This window comes from Bubalus kerabau, chromosome 5 (genome assembly GCF_029407905.1).
Source record: "Bubalus kerabau isolate K-KA32 ecotype Philippines breed swamp buffalo chromosome 5, PCC_UOA_SB_1v2, whole genome shotgun sequence".
Classification (NCBI taxonomy): domain Eukaryota; kingdom Metazoa; phylum Chordata; class Mammalia; order Artiodactyla; family Bovidae; genus Bubalus; species Bubalus kerabau.
Window position 1 is genome coordinate 114,174,054 of NC_073628.1, and position 17,714 is coordinate 114,191,767.

At 43.1% G+C, this 17,714-nt stretch overlaps 1 long non-coding RNA gene across 1 annotated transcript in view; it reads right to left on the reverse strand.

Moving 5' to 3' along the window:
- Positions 1–13,735, reverse strand: part of LOC129653260 (uncharacterized) — a 45,583-nt gene extending 31,848 nt beyond the window's left edge. Inside the window, exons 1-2 of the long non-coding RNA XR_008715021.1 lie at positions 13,469–13,735; positions 877–949 (exon numbers count right to left, since the gene is read on the reverse strand). This is a non-coding gene — a long non-coding RNA (uncharacterized LOC129653260). The remainder of the gene's footprint in view (positions 1–876; positions 950–13,468) is intronic.
- Positions 13,736–17,714: the final 3,979 nt, after the last annotated feature.

The window sequence follows — 17,714 nt, forward strand, 5'->3', positions numbered from 1 at the left end:
ATAGCATTTTCACCTATCAAATTAACAGAGATTAAAAGGAATTTGAATACTCAACAGGGGTGGCAAGATGGCCCATCTCTCACTGCTGGAGTGTTAATTGGTACAACCTTTCTCCTGGGAGATTTTGCAATATGTAGCAAATTATAAATAATATGCATACTCCTGGGCCCAATAATTCCCCTTCTAGGATCTAATCTAAGGAAATAAGCAGCAATCCAAGAAAAGATGGATATAAGTATTTCACCAGAATGTTATTTACAGCAAGAAAAAGTACAAAAATAAAATACAACTTTGTTCTAAGTTATATGATATAAATATAAAAAATAGATTACAACACTCCTTCACCAATTAATACTATACAGGATTATTTCTATATTTTAAAGACTATTGCTATAATATGAAGTAAAAAAGCAGTATTGTGTATATAATGTGATCTCAATTTTTTTAACGTGAATATATGAGAGAAAAAAAATAAAATACCTCAAAATATTAACAGGAACTATTTCTATGTAGGTGATTTCAGTGAATATTTCTTTTTTGTGTTGTTCTGTATTTCCAAAATTCTCTACAATGAACATATGGTAATCAGAAAATATAAGCAGTATTTTTAAATATGTAAATGAAGGATTACAAGTGTATTAGTCAGAACGAGCTTTATAACAAACAGGCCCCAAATCTCAATCACTTAAAACAATTAAGCTTACAAATCATGTAGGCATTCATCCCCACATTGCCTTCCTCAAGAACAAAACCCAATAGAGCCTCCGTCATCTGAAGCATCACTGGGCACCATGACGACAGAAAGGAAATAAAGCAAATTACACACTGGCTCTTACTGACTCTCATCCAGAGGTGATGCGCATCATTTCCACTTACATTTCATTGGCTGAAGTCAGTCACATGACCAGTCTTTTATAATGCACATCAGGAGATTCAATCCAACATGTGCCTAGAGAGAAGAAAACCAAAAATATTTTTAAACAGAACAAATATTTACTATCCCCCCCAAAAATGTTCATTTTTTTCTGAAGAATTACTTAGGTGTTGATCTGAAGGTCTTTCTTCTGCGCTTCATTAGTAGTCAAGATATGACATTATTCATCATTTGCACAACCCTAAACGACTTGGTCCTCCTCAATCCAGTTTTTGGAGCCTAAGCTATTCAGGAGATGCCACCATTGCAGGCAAGAGATTATTTAAAAGGCTGTGGACATGCCACCACTACCATAAAGAAGCATCCTTTCTTTCCAGGGTCCATGAAGTAGGCAGAGGAATGCCAGCATTTCTCAGCCAGCATTCTGAACATAGAACAATCAAAATAAGCAATACTGGAATGTCTCCCACTTTTTATCAGTGTTGGAAAACAGGGCCCAGGCATACATCCAAGGTTCTTAACCAAAGCCCTAGGAACGTTTTTCTAGTCAGTATAATCTGCTTTCTTCTTAAATCTGTAGTATGTATACAAAAGATTAAAACATACCAATTCCAAAAATATAACTTTTAATGTTAAAGAAAATACCATAATTCCCAGCACATTCAAATGGATCAATTACATTCACTCTATTAAGTATCATTTTTAAGCATTTTTGGATTAGTAAAACCAGTATGACTTTATGAATGAAAAAAAAGAAGGCAGCATTGTTTGAGCAGTCAATTGATTCCCATTTTTTTCCTTGTAAAATAAAATATAAGTGGAACCTTGTTAAAAATAAAAGTTAGTTACATGAAATGCTGGTTTATAGCTTGCATTGATAGACCTCTCCAAGGGATATAGGTAATTATAGAAAATCCTATGTAAGCCAGAACCCTCAGGGTTATCATAGAATCTTTTTCATCACATACTATTCCTAATTGCTCTTCAAATTTTATAGATTTTAAACTTCCTAAATATTCATTTCATCTGAATCTTTCTCTCCATTCCCAAAGGCTCTTTTCAGGGCTTCATCATCTTTCACCTAGGCTACTGCAATCACCTCTTCACTTGTCTTCTTCCTTCAGACTCCCCTCCCCAAACTACCTTCCACACTGCCACAAAACTATACCACCCTGTTACTTCCTCTCTTAAAATCCCTCAGTGACCTCCCACCATCTACAAGATAAAGTCCAAACTCCTTAGTAGATCATAGAAAGTTCCTCCCCTTATGGCCCTAAGAAGCCTAATGTGGCCTTTTCAAAAATGTGTTCAATGAAACAGCAATCCCACAGTCACACAGAGGGAAAGCAGGCTCCATGGTCAAATAAATTGGGAAAAGACAAGGTCGACCTTTCCCTTTCCTTCTGGGATTGTCAGAGTTGAGAACTCAAGTGTGACTCTAAATGAATCTCATGACTCAGGTACTTGGCTCTCTTTTCTTGACCAATGGTCATACCCTGGGTGACCTCACACAGTCTTTCTAGCTTTAAACACTATGTACTGTGCTGACAACTTCTCCATTTGCATCTCCAGCCCACACCTCTCCTCTGAACACCAGACTGAGTGCTCACAATTTCCACAGAGACATCGAAGAGACATCTGAACTTTCATCTTCCCTCAACCTCCTCCCTCAGGCCTCCCCAGCTCAGCTCATGGCAACTTCACTCTTCAAGTTACTCAGGCCAAAAATCTTAGTACCCTTCATGATTCTTCTACTTCTCCCATACCCCATATTTAGTCCATTAGCAAATTCTATCAGCTCTTCATTCAAACTGTATCCAGAATTTGACCATTTATCATAACCCCAATCCACCACCCTGATCCAGGCCACCATCATCTCTCACCTAAATTACTCAAAGGGCCTCCTAACTGGTGTCCTTGCTTCTGTCTTTCCCTGATGATGTGTATTCTCAACCCAACACTCAGGCTGACTGCTTCGCTAACTTTAACAGGTTATAGCACCCCTTCCTCAAAACCCTGCCATTGCTTCCCCCTTACTTAGAATGGAAGTCAGAGTCCCTGCGACAGCCCAAACCCTAATGACTGCTCCTCCATGACCACTCTACCCACATCTCCCACCTCCTCCTTTTCCTCCCTAAGTTGCTGGTATCAATGGGTCCCTGCTGCTGCTGCTGCTGCTGCTGCTGCTGAGTTGCTTCAGTCGTGTCCAACTCTGTGTGACCCCATAGATGGCAGCCCACCAGGCCCCCCCGCCCCCATCACTGGGATTCTCCAGGCAAGAACACTGGAGTGGGTTGCCATTTCCTTCTCCAATGCATGAAAGTGAAAAATGAAAGTGAAGTCGCTCAGTCGTGTCCGATTCTTCGCAACCCCATGGACTGCAGCCTACCAGGCTCCTCCGTCCATGGGATTTTCCAGGCAAGAGTACTGGAGTGGGGTGCCATCGCCTTCTCCGATGGATGGGTCCCTAGTGCCCACTTTTCATATCAGCAGGCTGGGCCATCACATACACACATATAGGCTCGCATAGCACTGCTATGTGTGGCACATCAGCCTGTCACGTCTGTTAATGGACACTGTCTTGCTGGATGGTTTGCCAGTGTGTTGCTCCTGACCATGCTGCCACCTACTATGCTGCAGCTGATGTCATCCAGCATGGTCCTAGAAATGGTCAGAGTATGACAGGAGAGGGAGATGCCAGTAAGTTTCTGGCTGCAGCCCTTCCTGACACCACTGACCATGTTCTAATTACAGAACCTTCTCACAATCATACATATCACACTATGAAACACTCACCATTGAGTCAGGCACTGAGCCAACCACTGGTCCAGTACTAAGTCCTAAGCCTCTTTGGCCGTGCCACTACATACATAGCACTTAAAAATTCCTTGGATTTGTAGAACTTCACAGAGTCAGCTTCCGATTCTACTTATTCTTGTATAAGTTTGTCTTCTTTACAAAGTCATAAGCTTCTGAAATCAGGAACCATGTATTAGATGTCTGTGTATTTATCAGGTACCTTGACTGATGTCTGGTGCACAGGGAATGTTCAAGAAACATCTGCTGAATTGAAAGTAATTGTGCAAGAGTGATCAACCAGAAGTGGTGCCCTTTGAGAACCACCTTCCCTAAAATGGTTCAGTGACATAAGTAAGCCACACACCCGAGCTGAACTGAGATTCCAAAATGGAGCACTGAATCCAAAGGAAACTAGGGTTCTCAGCCGTCCACTAGAGGGCAGCACATTTACTATATCAAGACATAACCTGATGTCCAAACACTGGTCTGTGATGGCAGAAAATGTGCCTCAGCCCAATAGAAGGAAAACTGTGAAGAAAGCATTTATAGCTCCACACAATTTTTCTTTACTCCTCATCTGAGTCCTGAGACCTGTGATTTGGCTCCAATTTTTTATTTGTGGTTGTTTGTTTCAGATAATAAAACTGTTCCTTTAAAATAATGGTGACTATATTGAACCTAAAAATAAATATCAAAAGACCCAAGTCCCTGAGTGGGAGCAATTATTGCAAAAGGACCAGCCAAGCTCAAAATAGCTGTGAACGGATTCAGGCCCAGGCAAGAGGAGCCAGCCTCCTGGCTGATCTGGAATCAATGTAACAAACTGAAATAGATAAAATATTTAAATACTGAAAACAAGCATACAGACATCAACAGTAAATATAGTATGCTATGAACATTGCTCTTATTTGATCATTATTGACCACTGTCTCTTTGCAGTATTGTTAAGAGACTTGACAAAATGGATAGAAAATGAGCATTCGACATGTGGGAGGGAAAAAGCAGAAGGAAGAGCTACTTAGAATTTCCAAGAGAAATAACACTAGGGTCCAATTTTGCTGTTAGATATAATAAGTCCCAGTAAGTAAGCAAATGAGAAGTAAGCCAAGCTGATATGGCTTGATTTCAATTCTGTATTTGTTTGTTCTCTGATGCATTCAGAGAAAAAAAGTGGCAAAATCATTCAGTGAATGCCAAGCCATTTTTACCACAAGTCTGCAGCAATTTCAGTACTGCCTTCCTCCACAAGATCTGCCTAGAGAATCACAAACACAACCTATATTTATCTTTCAATAAACCTCTGTGTAAAGACAAGTCTCTTAGAAAGTACGGCATCCAGGTACATACGTTTCCCCTTGAGTGTTTCAATATTTTTGTTGTACAAGTGATGCATTCCAACCAGTAATCATTTGATCAATTATTTTTAAGTGTGTAATAGATTCTCATCATTCATGTATTCAATAAGCATTTATTGAGCATCTATTGTATACCAGAAACTCTACTAAATGATACAAGTAAAAGCAGTAGTTTCTGTTCTCAAAAAGCTGAGAGTCTGACGGAAGAGTTATATGGAGAGATGCAAGGGAAATTAAACAAAGTTAAGTCCTATGATTCATTAACACAAAGGATTGGCACTGAACCCAGCCTAGTGGGCAAGGGCTGTGACCAAAAACACTTTCTGGAGATAATGAAAATAGAGAGTAAAGGTGATATTCCCTCAGCCACGTGGATACACTAGGACTGGTGGGAAAATTAAAAGACTTGTTGCCAACTGCTTATCAATAGCAAAAATTGAAGCTAATATTTGTCAAGCGCTTACTCTATGCCAGGCATTGAACGAGTACCTTGAATATTAGATCTTATTGAGGAGATAGTGTTAATACATATGAAGCAATAGGATATCAACATAGGGTTGTAGTAAGAAGAATAAAGGTCACCAAAGATGTCCATGTTCTTATCCCTGGAACTTTTGTGTGTTAAACTGTCACAAAATGGTCACATGGCAAAATGGACCTATTTACGTTTACTGATCCCAAAATAGGGCTCTGGATCTTCTGGTGGGCCCAACATAATCACTTAGGCTCTTAAAAAGGGAAGAGAGGCAGAAGAGAAGGTCAGAAGATCTGATATAAGGAGTCCAGCAGCCATGGCTGGCTTGAAGATGGAGGAAGGGAGCCATAAGCCTAGCAATGTGGGCAACCTCTGGAAGTTGAGAACAACTCCCCAGCCACCAGCCAAAAAGGAAATGGTGACATCAGTCCTACAACCAGAGGTACTTCAATCCTGCCAACAGTTTGAATGAGCCTAGAAGCAGATCATCTCCCAGAGCCTGCCAATACACCTTCATTTCAGTCAGACAGTCTGAGAAACCAGCCAAGTCCACTAGACTTCTGACCTAAAGATCAATGAGATAACAAATTTGTATTGTTTTAAGCCACTAACTCTGTGGCAATTTGTTATGACAGCAATATAATACTGATAGAAGGGCATTATCTAAGTAAGAAAGTAAAACAAATAGGAAGACTATTACTACTGCACCTACTAAATGCCAAGAGCCACTCAACTATCATTCCCTTTAGCCCTCATATGCATGTAAAGTTGATATTATTCTTCCCATTCCACAGATGACAAAATGGAAACACAGATTTTTCAATAACTTAAGTCACAGCTAATAAGCAGTGAAATTTGAGCCCATGTGTCAGATACCAATGCTCCTGTTCTTTCCACTCTGCCATGCTGCTGCCAGGTAATTACACTTTACATGTGTATATGCTGGGTCAGGACTTCCCTGGTGGCTCAGACGGTAAAGCGTCTGTCTACAATGTGGGAGACCCGGGTTCAATTCTTGGGTCGGGAAGATCCCCTGGAGAAGGAAATGGCAATCCACTCCAGTACTATTGCCTGGAAAATCCCATGGACAGAGGAGCTTGGTAGGCTACAGTCCATGGGGTCGCAAAGAGTCAGACATGACTGAGCGACTTCACTAATCACTATGCTGGGTCATGAGGGCTTCCCAGGTGGTGATAGTAGAAAAGAACCCACCTGCCAATGCAGGAGACATAAGAGATGCAGGTTTGATCCCTGGGTCAGAAGATCCCCTGGAAGAGGGCATGGCAACCCACACCAGTACTCTTGCCTGGAGAATCCCATGGACAGAGAAGCCTGGAGGACTGAGGTCCATAGGGTCACAAAGAGTCAGACACAACTGAAGCAATTTAGCGTGTGTGTGCATACACACACACACACACACATGCTGGGTCATAATGCTTTCTGTGCATTATCTTAATTGAACTCTAACAGTCTGTGAAGCGGGCAGGACAGAAATTATTTTACCCTTTTTACCCAAATGAGGACACCCAATCTCATAATAAAGTATGAATTATATGTATCCCGGGGTAAGAACACAGGCCTTCCAACATCAGCAACCTGCCCTGACTCCACCACCTCAGGGATGCCTAGTCCATAAATTACTCCCCTCCACATGAATTCAGTCCAGTCAAGTGTGCCTGGAACATACAGCCTGTTCCTACAAAGCAGCAGGAGAGGACCACTGTTAGAAGAAAAAATGTGGATGGGGTTCTGGGAGGGAAATCAATACTTTAAGTGAAATTGAAACCTGTAGCTACACTGCAAGAGCTGTAGAAAGGTTCTCTGCTCCACTTAGGATGATAATTATCAGTAATCACTGTAATGAGACTTTGGTGCAAAGAGTCACATCTTCTGTGTCCTCTGCAGCTGTGCCAGGGACCAGCGAGGATGCTCTAAGTGTCTAATTTTTACTCAATTATCTATTATGAGTTCCCAGAGTTCCTAGAGTCATTTCATGCCCTGCGCGTTACCAAAATCTCATTTTGGAGAAGGCTCCAAAGAAATCTGCTTTATCTGTAGCGGATTCCATTTACCCATAGGTCTTTCTGTAAAGCCTCTGTGGTCCAGGCAGGGTGCTAGGTACCAGTAACACTGGTTCTTTACCCTCATGGGGCGTATACTCTATCAGGAAGAGAAACACTAAGCAAGTTAGCAAATGAGTAGAACTATATTTGAAAGATATAGCACAGGTAACCAATAGAACCCGAGATGGATGGGGGGGTGCTTATTTTAAAGACCCAAAGGGGCGAGGTTCTGCTCACAGGGATGAAAAGCCTGGAGCAATAGGGCTTCTGCAGGCCTGACTCAGAGAGCTGCCTTACAGGGTAATCTCTGTGAGCCTCACCCTGTGAGGGGCAAGATCTAAAACAATAGTGAGATCCGTAATATTAGAGCCTGGTGCTACAGGGAGGTGGGGGATAAAAAGTCTAAGTGATTCACTCCTGATAAAATATACGTGATCTGCTTCTCATCCCTTACTGTATGAAGCTGGTCTGTTTACATAACCTCTCTGGGCCTCAGTTTCTTCGCAGGGTTATGTCAATGCACATAAATCACTGGATAGTGTTCAACACGCAGGATATTCTCAGGAGACACAAATCACGCCTGGTACATAGTTATCACATGATAAATATTAGGGTGTGTCTACTCTGAAAAGTGAAGAGAACTAATCTCCACTCACTAGGTCCACTGTAAACATATATATATATATATATATGTTTCCACTGGTCATAGCAAACATCCTCTTCAACCACACAAGAGAAGACTCTACACATGGACATCACCAGATGGTCAACACTGAAATCAGACTGATTATATTATTTGCAGCCAAAGGTGGAGAAGCTCTATACAGTCAGCAAAAACAAGACTGGGAGCTGATTGTGGCTCAGACCATGAACTCCTTATTGCCAAATTCAGACTGAAATTGGAGGAAGTAGGGAAAACCACTAGACCATTCAGGTATGACCTAAATCAAATCCCTTACAATTAAATAGTGGAAATGAGAAATAGATTTAAGGGACTAGATCTGATAGAGTGCCTGATGAACTATGGATGGAGGTTCGTGACACTGTACAGGAGGCAGGGATCAAGACCATTCCCATGGAAAAGAAATGCAAAAAAGCAAAATGGCTGTCTGGGGAGGCCTTACAAATAGGTCTGAAAAGAAGAGAAGCAAAAGGCAAATAAGAAAAGGAAAGATATACCCATTTGAATGCAGAGTTCCAAAGAAGAGCAAAGAGAAATAAGAAACCCTTCCTCAGTGATCAGTGCAAAGAAATAGAGGAAAACAATAGAATGGGAAAGATGAGTGATCTCTTCAAGAAACTTAGAGATACCAAGGAAACATTTCATGCAAAGATGGGCTCAATAAAGGACAGAAATGGTATGGACCTAACAGAAGCAGAAGATATTAAGAAGAAGGGGCAACAATACACTGAAGAACTGTACAAAAAAGATCTTCATGACCCAGATAATCACAATGGTGTGATCACTCACCTAGAGCCAGACATCCTGGAATGTGAAGTCAAGTGGGCCTTAGGAAGCATCACTATGAACAAAGCTAGTGGAGGTGATGGAATTCCAGTTGAGCTCTTTCAAATCCTGAAAGATGATGCTGTGAAAGTGCTGCACTCAATATGCCAGCAAATTTGGAAAACTCAGCAGTGGCCACAGGACTGGAAAAGGTCAGTTTTCCTTCCAATCCCAAAGAAAGGCAATGCCAAAGAATGCTCAAACTACCACACAATTGCACTCATCTCACACGCTAGTAAAATAATGCTCAAAATTCTCCAAGCCAGGCTTCAACAATACATGAACTGTGAACTTCCAGATGTTCAAGCTGGTTTTAGAAAAGGCAGAGGAACCAGAGATCAAATTGTCAACATCTGCTGGATCATTGAAAAAGTAAGAGAGTTCCAAAAAAACATTATTTCTGCTTTATTGACTATGCCAAAGCCTTTGACTCTGTGGATCACAACAAAGTGTGAATAATTCTGAAAGAGATGGGAATACCAGACCACCTGACCTGCCTTTTGAGAAATCTGTATGCAGGTCAGGAAGCAACAGTTAGAACTGGACATGGAACACTGGACTGGTTCCAAATAGGAAAAGGAGTACGTCAAGGCTGTATATGGTCACTCTGCTTATTTAACTTATAAGCAGAGTACATCATAAGAAATGCTGGACTGGATGAATTACAAGGTGGAATCAAGATTGCTGGGAGAAATATCAATAACCTCAGATATGCAGAGAACACCACACTTATGGCAGAAAGTGAAGAACTAAAGAGCCTCCTGATGAAAGTGAAAGAGGAGAGTGAAAAAGTTGGCTTAAAGCTCAACAATCAGAAAACTAAGATCATGGCATCCAGTCCCATCCCTTCATGGCAAATAGATGGGGAAACAGTGGCAACAGTGGCAGACTTTATTTTGGGGGGCTCCAAAATCACTGGAGATGGTGATTGCAGCCATGAAATTAAAAGATGCTTACTCCTTGGAAGAAAAGTTATGACCACCCTAGAGAGCATATTAAAAAGCAGAGACATTACTTTACCAACAAAGGTCCGTCTAGTCAAGGCTGTGGTTTTCCCTGTAGTCATGTATGGATGTGAGAATTGGACTGTAAAGAAAGCTGAGCACCAAAGTATTGATACTTTTGAACTGTGGTGTTGGAGAAGACTCTAGAGAGTCCCTTGGACTGCAAGGAGATCCAACCAGTCCATCCTAAAGGAAATTGATCTTGATTATTCACTGGAAGGACTGATGTTGAAGCTGAAACTCCAATACTTTGGCCACCTGATACAAAGAACTGACTCATTTGAAAAGACCCTGACGCTGCGAAAGATTGAAGGCAGAAGAAAGGGACTCCAAGGATGAGATGGTTGCATGGCATCACTGACTCAATGGCCATGAGTTTGAGTAAACTCCGCGAGTTGGTGATGGACAGGGAGGCCTGGCATGCTGCAGTCTATGGGGTTGCAAAGAGTCAGATACAACTGAGCGACTGAACTGAACTGATATATATACATACACACACACACACACACACACACACACACACACACACTTCTTATTACCATTACTGCCCCCATAAAATGACCTGCTTACCTCTATGGGTGAAATTGAGCCCCTCAGAAGCAGTATGTTGAAGTCCCAACCACGCCCACTCACATCTCAGAATTTGACTTTATTTGGAAATAGAGTCACTGCAGATGTAATTAGTTAATAGGAGGTCATACCAGAGCAGAGTGGGTCCCAAATCCAACATGACTGATGTCCTTATACAAAGGGCAAATTTGGACACAGTCACAACCATGCATAGAGGGAAGACAATGTGAAGATACTGGGAGAAGATGATATCAATGAGTCTAGGAAAGGGGCCTAGAACAGACGCTTGCTCACAGCCTCAGAAGGAATCCACCCTGCCAGCACCTTGACCTCAGAGTTTCAGCCTCCAGAACCATGGAGGGCAAGTTTGTATTGTTAAGCCACCCAGTTTGTGGTACTCTGCCGCCCTGGCAAACTAACACATATTCCTTAAGGGTAAGATGTGTGTAGTGTTTAACTCTTAGTGCCCAGCATCCAGCAGAGGGCCTGGTGCATACTAGATGCTCAATAAACATGTATTAAGTGAGGGAATAAAGGAATAAATATCTAGTATGGTGGTTCACGGGCTTCCTTGGTGGCCCAGATGGTAAGGAATCCACCTGCAATGCAGGAGACGTGGGTTGGATCCCTGATTTTGAAGGATTTTCTGGAGGAGGAAATGTCTACCCACTCTAGTATTCTTGCCTGAAAAATCCCATGGACAGAGGAGCCTGGCAGGCTATAGTCCATGGGGTCATAAAGAGTTGGAAATGACTGAGCAACTAACACACACACTCACACACACACACACATGGTGCTCATATTGCCAGCAAGAAATGCCAGAGACCAGTTTAAGGCCTATAACCAGATAGCTGCTGTGGTGAAGATGTGGCCGACAGTCGGGGATCAATCAAATATGGGATTGGCTGCCTCTAGCCAAGACACAAGCAAGTGCTTGACACTATGGTGAAGAGGAAGTCCCTGGAGGCGCCAGTTGTCAGGGGACACAGCTGTTTCCAAAAAGCCTGTGGGGCTGTGTGCCTGGACCTGAGGTCTGTGCCTGGGAGCAGGCCCCCTCCTCACTCCGGGCTAGGAACAGGCCTCTGTCCCTCATGAGGGAAGCCGGCAAGAACACGCAGCACCAGCATCCATGCAAAAGCCCATGGAGCCCACAGGGTGTGCAGACAGAGTCTCAGACAAGGGCAGTTCTAGAAGCCTGACGTACAGTCTCAGAGATGTGGGCTCACACCTGGGAAATGCCATGAGAATTCAAGGGCGGCTCAATTCTGAGTCCACTCACCTGGGAAAGGACAAAGATGAGGACTCCCTCTCCCAGGAGGCAGGGAAGATAAGGGCTAGGCTGGTGGGGGGCCAAGACCCAAGTAGAGAGGAGGATGAGAAGGAGCTGCAAGTCAGGGTGGGTGGAGCAACAGGAGTTAAGATGATCATTCTCTAGAGCAAAGAAGATGGGAGAGAAAAGGATTTTCATAATTGAACTATTCTAATTGACTGCTGACTCCACACTGTTCAGATCCGCCAGGTAATCACTCAATCCTCCATCACGTTTCATCTGTGGAGCTGGAGCAGTTCCTTGGAGGGGGAAAGGCAGGCTTACGAACTGATAGGAGAAATCACTCCTTGCAGGCCTTTGGTTCCTCTTGTTAAAAATGGTGCCAGGAAAATCATAATTAAAATAGGAATGTGGTGAATAACAAGCACCCCTTTCCTTGAATGTGAAATAGATTTTAACAACTACCTTATCTAGAGAACCCAACACATTTGACCTTCCAATAAGGGTAAGCAGAGTTTTCTATCAGCGTGAAATAGAAACTATAAATCAAATGTTTCATATCTAAAGTCCAAGCTGGCTCTAGTGAGTAAAATTCCACTCTCCAACAGTCTTATTTTTTTTTCTTTTTACTGTCTGGCTATCACACTTCCTTGACTTTGGAACTATATGGATACTGTTTCTTCATCTTAAATCTGTGAAACTACCTTCAAGAGCAATAGTCTTGACTACTTGTGATATACTATCCAAGATAAAGAAGCTGGTCAGTAATAAATGCACCTTTGTGGGAAATTCTATCAAGCGGGAACAGTTGAGATGGAATCTTTGGGAGGGAGGAGGAAGGGAGAGAGGAAGGGGATATGGTGTGGTGAAAGTGGGTTGCAGAGAGATTCTAGAGAAGGCAGCAGAGAGCAATGTGAGTGCAAATGCATTTTGGAGAAGGGTTGACATTGATAATCTAATTCTCCTGATTCAAGAACAATAAAAATTTTCCTTCCTGGAACCTACATTTTCCCTGATACCCCAAACTCCACAGGGGACCTAACAACATCCTTTGCTGAAGGAAAGCTTAGACCCTGAAGGAGCCACGCTGCCTCTAGAAGCCAGTTATCTTTTCTAGGATGCTTCTGCTAAGCAGGGAGCACTCAGAGCTATATGGCTGAGAGTCTGGTCCTACTGAAAGTACAAGCGGATCGTCCTTCGGCCGTTCAGTTCAGGGCAAGATGTATATGCTCCCGTGGTCGCAGACACACTCTCCAAACTCTCCAGAGGCCCCCAGAACTCTCCAGTGACTCTTTGATCATCTTAATGGGCTTGTTAGAGAGCGACAGTGAGAGTCCCAGAGTGCCGTGGAGCCGGGTCTCCAGAGAATGCTGCCGCCCTCGCAGGAGGTGTGGAGCCTTCCGCTGACCCAGCTCAGCACCTCCAAGGAGACCACCTCTGGGGTGGCCCATCCCCTCCCACACACCCTCCCCTTGGTACCTAGTCTCAGGTTATAGGAAATCTCAAAATTACAGCACTGAAGCCCCTGGGAGTTCAGTGCCTTTTCATTACCACAGCTTCCCTCCTCTCTGCAGCCAAGCTTCCAGCTTCCTCTCTGCCCCAGGTGGGGATGTCTTCACTCCAAGCTTAGAGAGATCTCTGGAAAATAACCCTGGTAACCTGAAGGGTGATGGACACTTCCACACTCCTTCAGGATAGACTTGTGGTTTTATGCCTCTGGTCAACCACACACCAAGGTTTCTGGCAGGTAGCCCCTGCATTTCCCATCTACAGACGCCTTAGCCCCACGCTTCTCACCCCTGAATTCTATGAAAATCACCTGGGGAGGATTTGAAAAGATAATTGCCAACGTCCAGGCTCCTCCCCCAGGGAGTCTGATTTGATTGTTCTGGGTTGAGGCCCAACCCAGCAGCCACATGTTTCAAAAGCTCCCCAGGTGATTCTAAGGAGCAGCCAGGATGGGTTACCAGATTGGCCTTCAGGCCCTCCAAGGATGGACAATGGAGCCGAGAGAATGCCCGAGAGAGGTGGTTTCACTTATCGCTTGATTTTCTGAATAACTTCTCAGAGCGTAAACATAAATCTGGAATCTGAAGGTCATAGAGGTCATCCCTAATGTATGAACTAGAATATAAACCATCTATTTGTTCAGATTGGACAAATATTTGTTGAAGGCCTACTATGCCTTGCTGCTAAGTCACTTCAGTTGTGTCCAACTCTGTGCGACCCCATAGACGGCAGCCCACCAGGCTCTGCCATCCCTGGGATTCTCCAGGCAAGAACACTGGAATGGGTTGCCATTTCCTTCTCCAATGCATGAAAGTGAAAAGTAAAAGTGAAGTCGCTCAGTCATGCCTGACTCTTAGCGACCCCGTGGACTGCAGCCTACCAGGCTCCTCTGTCCATGGTATTTTCCAGGCAAGAGGTACTATGCCTTGCAGGGAACTAAAACAGAAGCACATGCATCAAACAGTTTCTCCATATACTTGGTTCTCCCTTCTGCCCTTCATACTTGGAAACCTAATCTCCTGTTTTGAATTCATTCTCCCTCTCTCTTTCAACTTTTAGATATAACATATATATAGGCTTATTTACTTATAAATCTCAGTTCATGCTTCTTAATGACTAGCAAACCTCCAACATATCCCTCAGGTTCATGTAATTGGAATAGGAGGAAACACCCACATCGAGAATGAACAAACCTCACGGATTCTTCTTTCAAGACTCTTCATCTCCTGATCAAATTTCTGTTATAATAGCCTAAGATTCTAATGGTAAATATTCAAGAAGCCCAAATAAAAGACCTTTTCTACTCTCTCTGCTCTATCCTTTCTAGTGTTATGTTTTTACCAAGCTGTCAGGAAAAGCAAAACCATGAAACTCCCCAGATTCTTACGTATGCCTGAAACCTTGAGGGCAAGGGAGGAAAATCCGGCTGCAGTTAAGACTCTCATACCAGAGCCTAGAAGACCAAAGATCTAGGACCACAAGCGAGAGTGGCCCTCGTGCATCACATCCTCGTGACTACTCGGCCTCTGCGCTTCTGCTCTCCACCGTCATCCCCGATTTCAATTCTGTCTATACTCACCTTCCCCACTAGACTGTAGCTGAGCCAAAAGCTTCGACTTGTGCATCCCTGTCTTCCCATCCCCCAGTGGCTGTATATAATAATAGCTCACATGTACTGAGCACTTACTATGTGCCAGGCACTGTCCTAGATGCTTCCCATATACTATCTCATTTAATCTCCAACCTTCAATGGCACCCCACTCCGGTACTCTTGCCTGGAAAATCCCATGGACGGAGGAGCCTGGTGGGCTGCAGTCCATGGGGTCACTGAGAATCAGACACGACTGAGCGACTTCACTTTCCCTTTTCACTTTCATGCATTGGAGAAGGAAATGGCAACCCACTCCAGTGTTCTTGCCTGGAGAATCCCAGGGACGGGGGAGCCTGGTGGGCTGCCGCCTATGGGGTCGCACAGAGTCGGACACGACTGCAGCACCCTTTATTTATGTTTATGTGATTAATACTTTTACTATCCCATTATATAGAGGAAAAAGTGGAATTCAGACTTTAAGCAGCTTGCTCACAGGTACACAGGACCTAGGAGGCAGAGGCTGGGTCACACCCAGGTCATCTAGCTGCAGATTCTCCTCTCTTAGCCATTACTATACCATGCGGAAGTTGGACAAATCAACACAGTTGTTTCCAAGGTCTTTATTTAGAAGAGGCAGCTATAGTACTTAATAGATAGGCAACCTTGAGAAAATTACTGAGTCTAAATCTCAATTTCCGCCTAGAAAATGAGAGTAAAAGTAACACAAAGCTCATGGGGTTAGCTCGATGATGAAATTAGATATCATATATAAGGTGCTGAGCACAGTGTCAGGTACTTAGTAAATATTTTAAAAGCTAGATGCTGCTGCTTGCTGTTTGGTACCTTGGTCTCTGTCAGTAGAAACATCTCGCATTACTCCCCAATCTGAGTAGTATCATCTCTCTCTATAAGCATCGTGGGCAGTAGCCACTGATTTTTTTATAACTTTATTTAGATATTATTCACATCCATTCACCCATTTAAAGTGTACAATTCAGTGGGTTTTAGTATATTCACACAGCTGTACAACTATCATCACAATCAATTTTAAAGTCAATTTAGAATTTAGAAGCAATTGAGAGGCAAACAGAATCAATTCCGGGGGATTTTTTTTTCATCACCCAAAACTGAAACTCTGGAACCATTATAAGTCACTCTCCATTGCCCCCAAGCTCTCTCCCTACAGCCACTGGCAATCACTAATCTATTTTCTCTACATTCGGGACATGTTGTATAAACAGAGTCATGCAATGTATATGCCTTCATGACTGACTTCTTTTACTTAACGAAAGGTTTTTAAGATTCATCCAGGCTCAGCCTATAGCAAAACTTCATTTCTTCTTATGGTCAAATAATATTTCATTATACAAATGGACCACATTTTATTTATTCATTCACTAGTTGAAGAATATTTGGGTTGTTTCTACTTTTTGGCTGTTATGAATAATGCTTCTATGATCATTGGTGTATAAGTTTTTGTGTGAACACCATCCTTATGGCAGAAAGTCAAGAGGAACTAAAAAGCCTCTTGATAAAAGTGAAAGTGGAGAGTGAAAAAGTTGGCTTAAAGCTCAACATTCAGAAAACGAAGATCATGCCATCCAGTCCCATCACTTCATGGGAAATAGATGGGGAATCAGTGGAAACAGTGTCAGACTTTATTTTTCTGGGCTCTAAAATCACTGCAGATGGTGACTGCAGACATGAAATTAAAAGACGCTTACTCCTTGGAAGGAAGGTTATGACCAACCTAGATAGCATATTGAAAAGCAGAGACATTACTTTGCCAACAAAGGTCTGTCTAGTTAAAGCTATGGTTTTTCCTGTGGTCATATATGGATGTGAGAGTTGGACTGTGAAGAAGGCTGAGCGCTGAAGAATTGATGCTTTTGAACTGTGGTGTTGGAGAAGACTCTTGAGAATCCCTTGGACTGCAAGGAGATCCAACCAGTCCATTCTGAAGGAGATCAGCCCTGGGATTTCTTTAGAAGGAATGATGCTAAAGCTGAAACTCCAGTACTTTGGCCACCTCATGCGAAGAGTTGACTCATTAGAAAAGTCTCTGATGCTGGGAGGGATTGGGGGCAGAAGGAGAAGGGGACGACAGAGGATGAGATGGCTGGATGGCATCACCGACTCGATGCACATGAGTTTGGGTGAACTCCGGGAGTTGGTGATGGACATGGAGGCCTGGCGTGCTGAGATTCATGGGGTCGCAAAGAGTCAGACACGACTGAGTGACTGAACTGAACTGAACTGAATGTTGTTACTTCTCTTAGGGACACACTTAAAAATGAAATTGCTGGGTCATATGTTAACTCTGTCCTTGGAGTAGGAAAATGGCAACCTGCTCCAGTATTCTTGCCTGGAAAATTCCATGGACAGAGGAGCCTTGCAGGCTACAGTCCAAGGGGTTGCAAAGAGTTGGGCATGACTGAGCACACACACAGTAACTCTTATGTTTACCCTTTTGAGGAACTGCAGACTGTTTTCTAAAGTGAACAGCCACTAATCTTGCACTTGCTTCTAGGTGACCTGAAATACGTCGCTTAACCTCAGTAAGCTTGAATTTCCTTATCTGTAAAATAAGGATATACCCCAGAAGAGATCTTGTAAGTACAGGGTCATCACTGCCTGACATCCAGTAGGTATTTAGCAAAAGGCAGGTATTCTGTTGTCCCTGGCAAATGGTTCCCT